The sequence below is a fragment of the Rhamphochromis sp. 'chilingali' genome (genome assembly GCF_963969265.1).
Source record: "Rhamphochromis sp. 'chilingali' genome assembly, chromosome: 19".
In the NCBI taxonomy this organism is placed as follows: domain Eukaryota; kingdom Metazoa; phylum Chordata; class Actinopteri; order Cichliformes; family Cichlidae; genus Rhamphochromis; species Rhamphochromis sp. 'chilingali'.
In genome coordinates, this window is record NC_137946.1 from 5,224,998 (window position 1) to 5,240,941 (window position 15,944).

Below are 15,944 nucleotides of genomic sequence, written 5' to 3' on the forward strand. Positions count from 1 at the left end.
TGGAGCCCAAATCATGTCAGTAAAAGATACATTTCTATTACAAAAAAATAAATTTCACCCCTTAGGGTCTCAAACGTCTGCATCTGTGGCCCACTGCTGGCACTGTCATCACATTGGAGGGCCACTTTAGTGTTCAAGTAGTACAAAAAAATTAACAAACAACAGAACACCTGGGAATATTTCAGAAAATGTAGTGTTTTGTTTTGTTTTTTTGTCTTTTTAATTTAAAATATTAGAGATCAAGATCAAACTGCGAACTTGAACACACATTTTTTCCCACTCTTAACCACCACCTTTCATTGAACTAAAAAATAAACAAATTGGTCCTGTCTTTCTGGACAGACACGTGGCAGGCAGCACAACTGATATATTTTTGTTTGTATTTAACAAGATAAAAATGCAGACATGAGTGTGCACATTAGTTTCGAGTCTTTCACTGAACTAACACAGCCAGTTCCTCAACATTTTTGTACTCTCTGCTCATATTGCCTTCATTAAATAATTTTTTGCTTTTTAAATAACTTATTTAAACATTGCACTCAACAACAAACGAATCCTCCTTAATAAAAAAGTAACTTCAAAGGCTAAATTGAATTATATTTCTTCACATCAATATACGGCAAAGAAGGCGTGACTCAGGCTGCAAGTGGCCTCCGCGCCACAAGTTTGAGAGCACCCGCCCCTTTCCTGATGGGTGCCCAAGGTGCCCTTTTGTTGAGACACCTTTTTAAAAAAAAAATATTATTATTATTTTTTTAATGTGTGTGTGCGTGCGGAGTCCTGTCTGTGCCCCTCAACAATAATATTTAACTATTAATCACAGTTTTGCTAAATAAAAGGATCTGGCTTGCATCAGTCACATGATCACATTTAACCAATGATCGCCCTTGACGGCAGAACGCGCTGGTTACGAGCCGGGAACAAGCTCACAAAGAGCACGCGCATTTTTTGCGGTCCGGAGCTGCAGGAGAAACACAAGTTAACTCAGAGACACAGACTGATGCGACAAAACCAGTAAGTAGGTGTACAGCGTAAACTGTAGTGTGTAGCAACCAGGAGTATTAGCTTATTATGTACACGTTGGTAAGTTGTCTTGTTGCAAGCAACTGACGAACTGAAACAAACAAGCATGCTGTGTGTGCAACAGCGCAACAAACATTATCTGTCCTTTTATTAACTGCACATGTAGTGCTGGTCATAGCTGCTGGCTACCTGTATAAGGCTGTCATGGGTCTGTAGCTCTGTCACCGTTTTAAATGGCCTGCATTTGTATAGCGCTTTTCTAGTCCCTAAGGACCCCAAAGCGCTTCACACTACATTCAGTCATTCACCCATTCACACACACATTCACACACTGGCGATGGCAAGCTACATTGTAGCCACAGCTGCCCTGGGGCGCACTGACAGAGGAGAGGCTGCCGGACACTGGCGCCACCGGGCCCTCTGACCACCACCAGTAGGCAAACATGGGGTTAGTATCTTGCCCAAGGATATTTTGCATGCAGCCAGGAGGCAGCCTGGGATCAAACCACCGACCTTCTGATTAGTGGCTGACCTGCTCTGCCACCTGAGCTACAGCCACCCACAGCCACAGTTTTAGGGAACATATTTAGTTTTAAAGTATTTAGAAACATATTTAGTTTTAAAGCAAGTTACAGGGCTTTTCCTGCCTTTCTGGAGGGATTATATTTCACTAAAAAAACGATCTAATATGCATGTCCACATAATTATGCATTATTATAATTATAATATGTTAAAAACACACGCTGTATTTTAAAGAACATACATTAAGAAGCAAATTATATTAGATTTATATTTTAAATAAGACAAAGACAGTTTAAAAATGTAATAATCTTTGCCCCTGCACAGAGAGGATAGTGAAACAAATGGAATCATCATGATGACGTTATGACCGTGGCTCAGGGGGTTGGAAATCGCATCTCTAACCGGAAGGTCGCCGGTTCGATCCCTGGGCTCTCGGTCCTGGTCGTTGTGTCCTTGGGCAAGACACTTTACCCTACTTGCTTACTGGTGTTGGCCAATATGGCAGCCTCGCTTCTGTCAGTCTGCCCCAGGGCAGCTGTGGCTACAACTGTAGCTGCCTCCACCAGTGTATGAATGTGAGAGTGAATGAATAGTGGTATTGTAAAGCGCTTTGGGTGTCTTGAAAAGCACTATATAAATGCAATCCATTATTATTATTTCATATTTATTACTTCCCCCTCCTCATTGCTTTATTATTGTAGCTCTAGTAATAAATAATAAAAAAAAAGATTCTGGATCAGCACCACGATGCCCATAGTATATACAGTATTCTGAAGAAGGTCTAAAATGTCACTGTGTGTGCGTGCATGTGTGTGTTTTATTTAGATGGATTTTTAAAAAAAATATTACTCATGATATAATATCGTCCAGACATGGCTGGTAAGGACATGAGGAGGAAACAGTAGAGCTGTGTGAGGCTACTAAAGGCAGGGCTATAACAGTTTTCTGTCATCATTTTATTATAGATTAAGTGCAAGAGTTGTTAGGTGTGGATAATTAGATTATAGTTTATTGCAATAGCAAGTTGTGCCTTGTTCTCACATAGACAGCAAGTGGAGAGTGATATATGAAATGATGGGATGGAAGGAAGAAGAGAAGCAAAGAGTGATTCACATGCAGAGCCTAAATTATTTCTCACAGTTTTTTGTTGCCTTATGGTTCCAAGTGCTGTCACCAATCTTTGCATTTTGTTATTATCTCATGACACTTGTTTAATCAGCTACCATCTCTCCTATGGACTTTTTAATGTTTACAGTCTCAGATCAACACAGCCCTGCCCTCCAGCACTATCCACAGCAACCCCTCAACAGCAACATTGTACCCATCAGTTAAAGCATCGGCTACGTTTGCTTTGCCTTGTTGCCCATATTAGATTCTTGATAAATGTGTGTTATTGTTATTCAGCCTGGTTCAATGTGCCCCTTTTTAACTTTGAGCACCCGCCCCTTTAAACCTCTCTGCACAGCCCTGCTTCCAAGCAATTAATGTATCCTTAGAATAATTTCGGTAGGCACACCCTTGGAAGGTTCACCAGTGGTCCAAGTCCAAATGTTCCAAATACTCATAATATTTCCTTTGAAGTGAATTATTTCCTTTAGAAGACTTAATGTGACATTGTTATACAATCACAAATTTTACATTGGTATATTTTCAGTAAGAAGAATGTGATATTAGACTTTGACCTTACTTGGCTTTGTTTATTTTTTGGTTTCTGTGCTTAAGCTTAACCACATCTACAGAATATAGAAATATGACCTAATTTAGGATGGTGACATCAAATTGAAAAGGACTTTAGAAAACCACTGTATATGTTGCTTTTTCATACTGTTGACATATTTTGGCGATCATGGCTCAAGAGTTGGGAGTTCGCCTTGTAATCGGAAGGTTGCCAGTTCGAGCCCCGGCTTGGACAGTCTCGGTCGTTGTGTCCTTGGGCAAGACACTTTACCCGTTGCCTACTGGTGGTGGTCAGAGGGCCCGGTGGCGCCAGTGTCCGGCAGCCTCGCCTCTGTCAGTGCGCCCCAGGGTGGCTGTGGCTACAATGTAGCTTGCCATCACCAGTGTGTGAATGGGTGGATGACTGGATATGTAAAGTGCTTTGGGGTCCTTAGGGACTAGTAAAGCGCTATATAAATACAGGCCATTTACCATTTATGTTTATAAAAAAACACAGGTAAAGTTATAAAATTATCAGTGTTTAAAAACATAATAAGTTAATCTAGTGGTTTGTGGGGCCTTTATTTAGCTCAGTCAACTTTGCAGTGTTATATCACTGTGACCTTTCTCTCTTCTCCTATTACTTTGTCCACTGAAGAGGTATCTCTTGAAAGTAAATGTATCCATCTATTGGGACATTTCAGACTGTTATTTCTCTGAAACAGAGAATCCACTTTCTATGATATCATACAGTATGTGTATTCATCTGGTTAGAATTGTGAATACACTTCTGTTGTTCATAACTGCTTTGTCAGGAAAATATAATAATATTCTGGATTCTCATTTCCCTGACATGATTTTAAAGTTCCTTTTTTTTATGTTGGTATGAGCAGACTTGTGATTCCATCTTTCTTTTGGTTTCAGCTGTGAGTCAGGCTGTAAGTTTTATAGCCTGTAAAACAAGCTCTAGCTCTCACTCCAACTCCTAAGAAACAGCCCAGTTCTACTAACTTGTGAGAAAAATATCAAACATATTAGGTCCAACTCTTTGATTTATGACTGTGATTGGAATAGCTTGAAACTACAACGATCTGGAAACCTAAAACCAAACTGTACCCAAAGAAAGAAGAAAAGAAATGAAGGGGAGGCGGGAAAACACATACTACCTGACCTGATTTTTAGACCAACAAATAACAAGGCAATATTTCCACACTCTACTTGCTGAATCCTTCATGGTGACAGGTAGATCTGGCGTGAGTGTGTGACTATGATTTATTGGGTTCCATACTGGCCCATCTTTAATGGTGGATGCTATTGCCTGCAGGATTCTGAGTGATTACTGTCTACTAATTTTTCATGGCAAGCTGGGCAGAAAAATGACAGTGAAAGCTGCGCAGAATGACTAATCAATACCATATTTATGCTCGGTAAGGCGAAAGCATTGCTCACTTGCCAGCACAACAGGGCTTCCATTGATACATCCCAGTGAATTTCTGGGGGAAGATAATGAATATTTCTTTACTCAGAGCAACCAAAACAGAGCAGTTGATAGTTACGGTAGGAAACTCAATGTCTTCAAAAGCAATTTTAAATAATTACCACCTGTCAGAAATTGTGTTTTAGTGTTTTGAAGTGCTTTTCGATCAAAATAAACCTCACTCATTGACCCTCTAGGACCATCTAGGCCTTTATATTTTAAACATGAACTCTACTCTCCTTAGCAGAAAATCCTGAAGCATAATGTCCAGCCATGTCAGTTTGTGCCCTGAAGTTGAAGTGCTCTGGGTTATGCAGCAGGACAATGATCACAATGATCTGAAACACATCAGTAAGTGCACGTATGAATAGCTCAGAAAAAAATAGACTGAAAGCTCCAAGTGGCCTAGTCAAAAGTCCAGACTCTGGTATGGCTTTAAACAGGGCATTCATGCTTGAAAACGCTTCAATGTCGCTGACATATGCAATTCTATAAAGAAAAGTCAAAATTCCTGGAACTTTATTATAGTTCTTTCTGCCAGGGTGGTACAACCAGTTAGGGGCAGTTAGATTTTCACATAATGCCAAGCAGGTTTGGTTAGTTTTTTCCCCTCAAGAATTTTAGCTTTTTTTTTTTAAAGCCCTCACCATGGTGTTGAAGTGTTACTTTTCATCCGTCTACTAATCTAGGCTTTTCACAGGTATCCTTGTTGAACATTTATATCAACATCATGGTATCTCATGGTATGCTGGAAGACAGTAAGAACCACATGCAGCAGAACATAGATTTTGTCAGACTGAAAAATTAACAGTTGTTGCTATGGAGAGAACCTAGAGTTCATGTAATAAAACTTGCACTTGGGTCAGTGTGTCATGCTGGAGACAGCAGGAAATTGCTGTGTGCTAAACATCGAAAACAAATTGCCCGAGTCTAGCTCCTTTGTTATACAGGCACTGCTGATGTTTCTGGGCATGGAGCAAATTTTCTGGTAATAACCTACCCAAATTGTGTAGCTTTGCTCTCAGGTCCAGAATGTACTGAACTGAACTTTTTGCTGCGCTTGGACTTTCCTCCCAGTTTTCTCCAGCATGCTTGGCATGTACCCCCTTGACACTTCACCGGTATGTTTTTCCTGGACTGAGGGAGGGTGTTGGAGGGCAAGTGACATGGATTCCCACTGCCAACTCCTCTCCTGTCAGCTACTCTGATCAACTGTCTTCCTCCGGCCCTGGCAGCTACTAAAATTGAGAAGGCACCGTTAGATGAGCTAACGGTGCCTTCTCAAGGCACCGTAGATGACGCTTGCTGGCTGTGACAGCTGGCCTCCCCTCACACCACACCCTAAACCCGCTGCTCCACCCCTCCCCTGTAGCTGAACCACACCCTACCACAAACAGAATTATAAGACAACAAAACAAACAACAACAAAAAAAGGTGACAAAAGAAGCATACATAAATTAAAGGTCATAAAACACAACAGAAGAGCTTTAGGGGACACAATAACCTGATGCAACAGTTACAACAATTTCTGTAGTGTTTTTTTCTATTTCTTTTTGCTTTATTAAGTTGTAGTGTTTTGGCCTCCCAGGGCCACTGTAAAAAATGCCCACTGACACATTTTTTGAGACTCTGAAGAAAAGAGATTTCCAAGGTGTATGGAAGGTTACAGAGAATATTAGGATAGACTTTTAAGTGCAGCAGCTCCTCTTGGGAAGATGAAGTGATGGATGCCTCTAGTCATGATAGGGTGGTAGTGTCTTTTAAAAGAGGTTTTGTTGAACAGATGATTGCCTGGTGTGCAGTTGGCAGCAACACTTGCTTTTTACTTTCACCCTGGTGTCATGTCATGCAGGGAAGCTTAGAGTCAACTGCAAATACTAGAATAGCAGTACCAGAATGTGGTGTATGAGAACACTGAACACACATTCAATTAAACTCAAATATTATTGGTTTGAACAAGTCCAGTTGAATAATTCATGCTCTAATCTGCCTACCTTTCTTTCCATGTTATTCATCTTAAAATATAAACATACCCAAAACCTTTCTTAAGTATTTTTGACAATACAGTAACTGTCTGCATGAATATAATTTTCGTTTCCTTTCTTTTTGCATTTCATGCCCAAGAGATTTATTTTCCCAAGTGGTTCATTACAGCTTTTGCTATACTTGGTCCACTTGATTGTCATAGTTTCTTCCATCTTTATTTCGATTGTCCGATCTTTATTATTTATATAGAAAGAGAGAAAAACAGAGGGGAAGAGAGACACTAAAAATCCACTTGCAAGCACTCTTTCCACTTGATCACCAGCTGGAAAAAAAAACCAAAGAGAGAACAACACAGGGAAACCACAGCAACAACCAACATAAGCATAAGTAACACTAAATATGAAATATTGAATGTTACTGAGCAGCACACAAGAGCGACAATGCATGATATGTTTAAAGGCACCAACCAAAGAAAATAGTGTGTGTCTGTGAACACCTGTGTTCACACTTGTATGCACACTTATGTGCATGCGCACACTTGTATTCACAAGGTTTCTCCATGTGACTGTCTAATAGTAGGTGTGGCACTAAACACCGACATAAACACCAACAAACAGGCACACAAAGACACAAACATACATTCCCACCCTCATGCGCACATATACAAATCCTCAGCACTTGCCCAACATGGAGACACACAGAAATGAACATTGTACAAACACTCACACTCCCCAGACATACTCTATACCTCCAGGTCAAGGCACCAACACTCCCAGGAGATGTTTTCCTTTACTCTGGGGTGGAGACAAGCAGACCACACCCAGTCCTGCAGAAGGAGGGAGGCCTAGCATCCCAGACACTAGTCTGTGAAATGAAATAACGTTTGTTCCTTTGAATATATTTTTCAAGTATTTAATTTCTTTACAACTCCAATCTGGGAAGTTAATCATATGATTGTTCTGTAGGGTTGTTCTAAATAGCTGTACGTTGGCATGAACACTCTGTCATTTTTAGAAACTCCCACCATGCTGTCAGAGAGGAGCTAATATTGATGCTTTTGAAGCATACATGTTATTTGATGTTTGAGCTGATAAATGGTAGGTCTGAAATCTCTATATTACTGCCTAGTGCCTTTTCTACATCTAGCCAGTGCTCAGAGGGTATATATTTTAACAATCCTGAGATGACTTGTAGCCTGTTGGCTAAGAAGTAGTGTTGAAAGTTAGGCAGATCTAATCCTCATTTAATCTTGGTCCTTTGTAGCATTTTTAATGTGTGTTGGTTTATCTTTCCAAAGAAATTTCTAAAGGATTCCATAGACCTAAACCAATCTGGTGATGGTTTTCTTGGGATCATTGAAAATAAATAATTGATTCTTGGCAAGACCATCATTTTATTGAAGTGACCCTTCCCATGAGTGATATCGGTAGAGATTTCCATCTAGCCAGATAATCTTCTACTTTTTTAAAAAGTGGGATGTGGTTTAATTGAGCTACATCTGTAAGCTTAGGAGAAACGTTAATACCTAAATATTTAATATTTCCAAATTCCAGTTGTGTAGAAAAAGAATGATGGAAGGAGCAATTAATCAGAAGAAGTGTAGATTTTAACCATTTTGTTGAATAATCGGAAACTCTTGAAAAAGAGTTTATTAATGTAATTACCTAAGTGAGAGTGGTTTGTGAGTGTTGAAGGAAACATCATCTGCACAAACACTGATTTTATGTTCTGCATTCTTGCATTTTATGCCCTTAATTACTTTAACCTGTCTAATTGCTGCTGCTAGTGGTTCGATAAAAATTACAAACAGTGAAGGAGAGATTGGGCATCCCTGCCTGGTGCCCCTCAGGAGAAAGAAGCTGGAGCATGTTTGGTCATTTGTGCTGACACAAGCTGTTGGGGAATTATTATAATAATATAATAATACTTTTATTAATAATATTTTTAACCTGTTTATGAAGGCGTTTCCAGAACCAAATTTGTGTAAAGTTGCAAATAAAAAATTCCAGTTAACTGTCAAATGCTTTTTCTACATGTAGAGACAATATTGTGGCTTCAGTTTATTTACTACATAATAGTCTATTAAATTACGTAATCTATATGTATTTGTTGATGAGTCCCTGGCTTTTATGAAACCAGTTTGGTCAGGATGTATTAAGAGGGGGGTTATCTTCTCTAATCTCTTTGAGAGAGCTTTGCAGATTATTTTAAGGTCAAAATAATGAGGGATATTGGACGATAGCTCGTGGGAAATACAGGGTCTTTTCCTGGTTTTAGCAGAAGACTAATGTTGGCAGAATACACATTTGGTGGTGATCTGCTATTTTCCTTCCTTCCTTCCTTTCTTGCATGAATGTAATTTGATATAAACTGTTATACAAAATTCACAAACAAATGAAATGCATAAATTAAGATTTTTATTGATTATGACAAAATAGAATAACTAATCTAATTATCTATAAATATAATTTACTATTATAATGAATAATGAATTATAATAGTATAGTCTTCATAACCATAATTTGTGAAATATATGTGAAATATATCAATTTAAAAGATGTATTCAAATTGATGCTAATTAAATCATCCATCCATTCGCTTCCGCTTCTCCTTTTCAGGGGTGCGGGAGCCTATCCCAGCTGTCATAGGGCGAGAGGCAGGGTACACCCTGGACAGGTTGCCAGTCTGTCGCAGGGCCAACACACAGGGACAGACAACCATTCACACTCACTCGCACGTTCACACCTAGTGGCAATTTGGATTATCCAATTAACCTATCCCCACAAGCTGCATGTCTTCGGACGGTGGGAGGAAGCCGGAGTACCCGGAGAGAACCCACGCGAACACGGGGAGAACATGCAAACTCCACACAGAAAGACCCCGGCCTGATGGTGGAATTGAACTCAGGACCGTCATTGCTGTGCGGCAGCAGTGCTAACCACCGTGCCACCGTGCTGCCTGCTAATTAATTTAAATTAATGTAATTACTTAAATACTAAAATTACAATTTTTTGGAATGCAAAAAAGGCCAACCCTTTACGCTTTACCTAGTGACTGATAAATATACATAGATTTGGGTTGTGGATGGTTCCTGTGAATTGTAGCTTGCTGGCCATCATTTAGGGTTGATGATTTTTTGTTTATTTATAATTTTTTAAAATCAAAATAGTGATGCAAGAAGGCACATGATCGACTGCACTGAAATGCGAAAATCTGCACTTGAGAGTCTTGCACTTGAAGCTAATGCTGTGCAAATGAAAGCATGAGAGGAAGAGAAAGGTCGATTTCTCATATCACCCTAGCCTTAGGATGTTTTAATACAGCTGCAGGCTAGACAAAAAAGGACCATGGATGAGAGGCAAAAAGCACAAAATAGAATATAACAAACTGAGAATATAATAACTATGGAGTATCAAGAGCAAACACAGTTTTAAAACTGGCATTAACATCTGCCTTTGACTATTATTGAAGATCTTTCAGTAAAACTGATCACTCTGAGTCTGGTGTGTGTTCTACAACATTGTGGCTTGAAATCAACAATGTTTGCATGTTCTTTGAGCTTTACCTTACTGCACTGATGAGTCAAATCTGTTGCAGAAAGAATTATCAGACTACGTAGGTGTAGTGTAAAAGGTCTTTCCCAATCAGTCAGTGTGTCAAACCTCTGTTTAACTTTGGTTCAACCCACAAACTGTGATTCAAATGGGTTTGAAGGCCCACAGTTACTGTGTATATTTTGAAACAATCTGGAATGCTGGTTGGAAGAGGTAGAAGACAGAGAATGGTTAAGATTTTATACTTTGTTTACGACCACAATGACATATGCAGTCTTGCAGTCATGAATATAGCTTGGCTGAAACATCTGACTTTAAGCATAAAAGTCTGTAAGTTTAGACTTGTCAGTGTTGGAAACTCTGGCAAAATTACACCGAGCACACAGTAATAACGTAATAATTTCTAATTAGACCATTATTATTACCAAGCTGTATTTCCACATTATTACCTCTGTTTTTGGTGCCCTTATTATCCAGTTATACAAATTTCAGTGTAATATTACCCGACTGTAACCTCTGGTGCTACCATGATATAACTTAAAAATTACAACATTTTTACACTCTTGTTTCCCCCCTTGTTAACCTGATATTGCCGCTTTATTACTGAGCTGTAATGGACAGTGCTACAGAAATGTCTCACCACTGTGTTTGCCAACAAGGGTTTATACACCAAGTACTGACTTGCTTTCTTGTTGGGGATCAAATGCTTATTTCACTGAATTGCATGAAAATCAATTTATAACTTTCATATAACATGCTTTTTCTTGATTTTGGTTGAAATTCTGACTCTTCATTAAAATGAAACCGCCATTAAAAATATATTATCAAGACTGTCCATGTGTTGTTGATCAAATTTATGAATGCAGCAGGGATCACATAATTTCCTTTAATAATAACATAAGTATTGAACACATCATCAATTTTCTAAATTCAAATATTTCTAAAAGTACCATTGACTTGAAATTCTCATCAGATGTCTGTAACAACCCATGCAATCCACACATGCAAAAGAAATAAAACCATAGATGTCCAGAAACTAGAATTAGAAGTTATCAGTAATAATAAGAAATGACACAGGGAAAAGGTATTGAACAAATGAAGAAAGAGAAGTCCAAAAATGCAGGAAAGTCAGGGCACTAACTAAAATCAATCAGTAATTAGAAAGCAATCCTACCAATTACTGCAAAGTAATATCAGCTGGCTCAGTCCCAAATGGTAGCCTATAAAAAAGCTGGAGGTGGGAACATCATAGTGTAGGGCTATTTTTCCAGCATGCAGCCCTGTTACACTTCCTTCACTTATTATATAAGTGAAGGAAGGACAAATTGAAAAATGTACCAAGGCATTTTTAATAAAAATCTGCTGCCATCTACCAGGATGATGAAGATGAAATGAGGGTGGATGTTTCAGCAAAACAATGATCCCAAACAAACAGTCAAGGAAACTCCCAATTGGTTTCAGAAAAAACCTCCCCGTCAGAATGGCCCAGCCAATCACATGACCTGATTTGAAAATCTATGGAAAAAACTAAAGCTCAGAGTTAACAGAAGGGGCCCAGAGAACCTTCAGCATTTCAAGAAGAGTAGGCCAAAATCACACCTGAGCAATGCATGGTACTAGTTTCTCCATACAGGTTGTGTCTTGAAGCTGTCATCACCAACAAAGGTTTTTGTGCAAGTATGAAATAAAGTTTAACAAGCATGTTCAAACTTCTAATTATTACACATAACATCTGAACAGTATGGTTTGATTTGCATAGATTGCATATATATTTGCGTGTATTGAACGTAATGTATCTCTTTACTTTTCTGAAGCTAATATTTGAAAAATAGAACACTTTTCCCCTAAAAGAAATAAGTTCACTTTTCTCCTAAACATTAGTATTATACCACCTAAAATGATGATTACAGTTGAAGTGCAAATCAATAACCTAATTAGGATGAAAAGAAAAGACCCTAGAAAGTTTTGCCAAGCTGTTTGCCTGTTCATTTTCCTTCAAGGCTGCTTGATTGCTCCTTTGTGATTGTATGCCTGTAGACAAATATTCATGGACTTCCTGCTGGGCCTTTGTTTAGGAAACTGTATTTGTACATGTATTTGTACAAGTTAAACTGAAAACTCACACAAAAGTTTGTTGAAATGTAAAAGTGTTGTTTGAAATCATGTCACTTGCTCAATTTGTCTGAAATCAAGACCTGTGCAAAGGACTCTTACATTTTGCCTAAATTTACCTTCCAGTGCAAAGCCCCTTAGGGGAACTGTTGTGATTTTTACCTATATAAATAAAACTGAACTGAAATGTTGTTTTCTACTATAATCACAAGCAGTTTGCCTTCTAGCTTATTGTATTGTATTTATCTGTTTTAATTTAAACAAAATTGAGTACAGTCCTATATCCACCCCCACAATCTCCTAAATCTTTACAGTGTAAAGATCAAACTAAAATGGTCACCTTGACATTACCATGGTGGATCCTTGGTCGATACTTGATGGCAAATGTAAATTACCATGACAGACCCGGGTGCACCTTCATGCTTTGCAGCATTGTTTATTTGTTGGTTGCTGTATACACACAGTTGGCTGCAGCTCTCTCTCGCTGCCAGCTACACACACTGACAACAACACCATGACAGGACCCTACACCAGCGGTCCCCAACCCCCAGGCCACGGGCAGGTACCGGTCTGTGAGTCGTTTGTTAGGGTACTGGGCCTCCTCCACCTCTGGCTGGTAAACATTTGTATTAACTAGTCAATACGCAAACCGCAGTGCTTTGTGTCCCTCTTGTACAGCAGGTCTTTACTGGTTTCTCCCTGTCCTGTCTCTGTGGTTGTCCGATTTCCCCATATTGACTAGTTAATACAGCTTTAGCTCTGGTCCTCTACTATAGTTAAATCACTGTCTACTATATAACCCAAAAATATTTACTATTAACTGACAATGACAATTTCTTTTGGAAAATAACCCCTGTTATAACACCCTGTACAAATCAACATGGACTATGCCAGGTTGCATAATCCACTGATTTTTCTTTTATGCAGGTCTGCACAACTCACAACTCTGTTGCTTGTGAAGCTCGCACACAAGAATTTCACTCACATGTGCTGTACCAATGTACCTGCACATGTGATGTGACAATAAAAGTGATTTGATTTGATTTGGTCTGCAGCAAATGACATTGAAGAACTGGCACGACTAATGTGGGTCCCTGGGACATAGTATTATCTAGGCTATTAACTAAATAAGACTATAGGTGTTATTTTATACATAAATGTACCTCTCTGTAGCCTGAGAAAACATTTCAGTAATAAAATTGCAACTCTAAAGAGGGATTACCTTCTAAGTTTTTTAATTTAGATCATTAAAATCAATGACATGCATCAGGAAATGTTCTAGTGTTGTTATGTAACATATTGTTATGTTTTATGAAGAGCCACCAAAATTATGTGCCAGTCTGGGTTTTCTTGCATTTCAATGAATGTGTATATATGGAAGATCAAACAAGCTGCTATATTCATTGCTAGGAACAACGCAATCTGTATTTAATATTTTCATTTCTGTAAATATGGCTTTCATGAAGCATTCACCCCAGGTGACTATAAATTGTCTTACAATATACTACAGCACGCAAAAGTAATGATAATATCCTGCACAAGGGACAACAGGAAAAAAGTAAGTTCTTGAATATGAACAAAAATACTGATTGGATAAGACAGAGTCTTTGGCAACCAGTTTAGCCTTGGCTGTATTAGCCAAGGTCATTCCACTACAGACATCCTTGACTGATTTTATTTATTTATTTGTTTGGTTGTTTATTTCTGCAAATGCCATGGGGTGATCGTGGCTCAAGAGTTGGGAGTTCGCCTTGTAATCGGAAGGTTGCCGGTTCGAGCCCCGGCTTGGACAGTCTTGGTCGTTGTGTCCTTGGGCAAGACACTTCACCCGTTGCCTACTGGTGGTGGTCAGAGGGCCCGGTGGCGCCAGTGTCCGGCAGCCTCGCCTCTGTTAGTGCACCCCAGGGTGGCTGTGGCTACTAGCTTTCCATCACCAGTGTGTGAATGGGTGGGAGACTGGATATGTAAAGTGCTTTGGGGTCCTTAGGGACTAAGTAAAGCACTCTACAAATACAGGCCATTTACAGGCCAATGCCATGTTTCTTGTATATAATCTACAGTCTATTAGACCTGAGACTTCGTTGAAATTATAGAGCATTTCATTCCTACATTTTAAGAGCTTCAGTTCACCAGCATTGGCTAAACTTAGTGCAACTCTTCTGACAAATGGGGCAGAGAAGTAGGTGTAGGGTTTAATTTCCTTCTTCAGTGAAATGCAGTCTGACTAATGTGAGTATGATGAATGTGATCATATTTTTCTATTTATCTGCTTAACTCCAGTGTTCATTATGATTCATTTTAGTGGTAAAGAGGAAGTGGTAAGAGGAAAACGATCCTTAAAGTTATATTTCTGGACATGTGTAAAGGTGCATGGGTATAACTACTCATTTGCTCAATTACACAGTGATTTTAAATAAGGATTTCAGGCCATGCCTCAGGTGTACTTTGTACTTTGGTGGAGGTGCATGACACACTGGGTTATGCAATGAATGAGACAGAGCTTTTGCTCTCAACTCAAGATGTTGGGAGCGATTATCTTGGACTCCAGTAACACTTTGAGAAATCTTGGAGTCATTTTTAATGAGGATATGTCCTTCAATGTGCATATTAAACACATATGTAGGACTGCTTTCTTCCCTTTGCACAAAATCTCCAAAATTTAAAGCATTCTTTCTCAGAGTGACATTAACAACTACTTTGTTCACTTATTACTTCTAGACTGGACTAGTGTATTTCATTATTATCAGGATGTCCTAAAACTCCCCAAAAAGCCTTTAGTTGATCCAAAATGCTACTGTGTGAGGGATTAAATCTAATCTAATTTAATCTAATAACTTTAAACTTAGACAAACAGATTAACTCAGGAACAAATAAAACACTGGAAAAAGCCAAACAATAACATTTTTAAGTTATCTAAGTGAGTTATATATCATGTTTAACCTGAGTAGCAAAAGCCCACGAGAGGTCTGAAAACGATGTGCCGGGAATCCACTGTTCTCGCCGGCTCTAGTGACTCTTGAACCCCCAGCTAGCTATCAATCTGTTGAGTAACAGACATCAATTCAATTCAAATTAATTCAATTCAATATCATTTATATAGTGCCAAATCACAACAACAGTCGCCTCAAGGCGCTTTATATTGTACAGTAGATCGTACAATAATAGCTACAGAGAAAAACCCAACAATCATATGACCCCCTATGAGCAAGCACTTTGGCGACAGTGGGAAGGAAAAACTCCCTTTTAACAGGAAGAAACCTCCGGCAGAATCAGGCTCAGGGAGGGGCGGGGCCATCTGCTGCAACTGGTTGGGGTGAGAAGGAAAACAGGATAAAGACATGTTGTGGAAGAGAGACAGAGATTAGTAACAGATATGATTCAATGCAGAGAGGTCTATTAACACATAGTGAGTGAGAAAGGTGACTGGAAAGGAAAGACTCAATGCATCATGGGAATCCCCGGCAGCCTACGTCTATTGCAGCATAACTAAGGGAGGATTCATTGTCACCTGGTCCAGCCCTAGTTATATGCTTTGACAAAAAGGAAAATTTTAAGCCTAATCTTGAAAGTAGAGATAGCGTCTGTCTCCCAAATCCAAACTGGAAGCTGGTTCC

General features: G+C 39.0%; 1 long non-coding RNA gene across 1 annotated transcript in view; it reads left to right on the top strand.

Moving 5' to 3' along the window:
- The first annotated feature begins 931 nt into the window (after positions 1-931).
- LOC308386879 overlaps positions 932-15,944 on the top strand; it is a 28,339-nt gene continuing 13,326 nt past the window's right edge. The window contains exon 1 of the long non-coding RNA XR_013969866.1: positions 932-1,014. This is a non-coding gene — a long non-coding RNA (uncharacterized lncRNA). The remainder of the gene's footprint in view (positions 1,015-15,944) is intronic.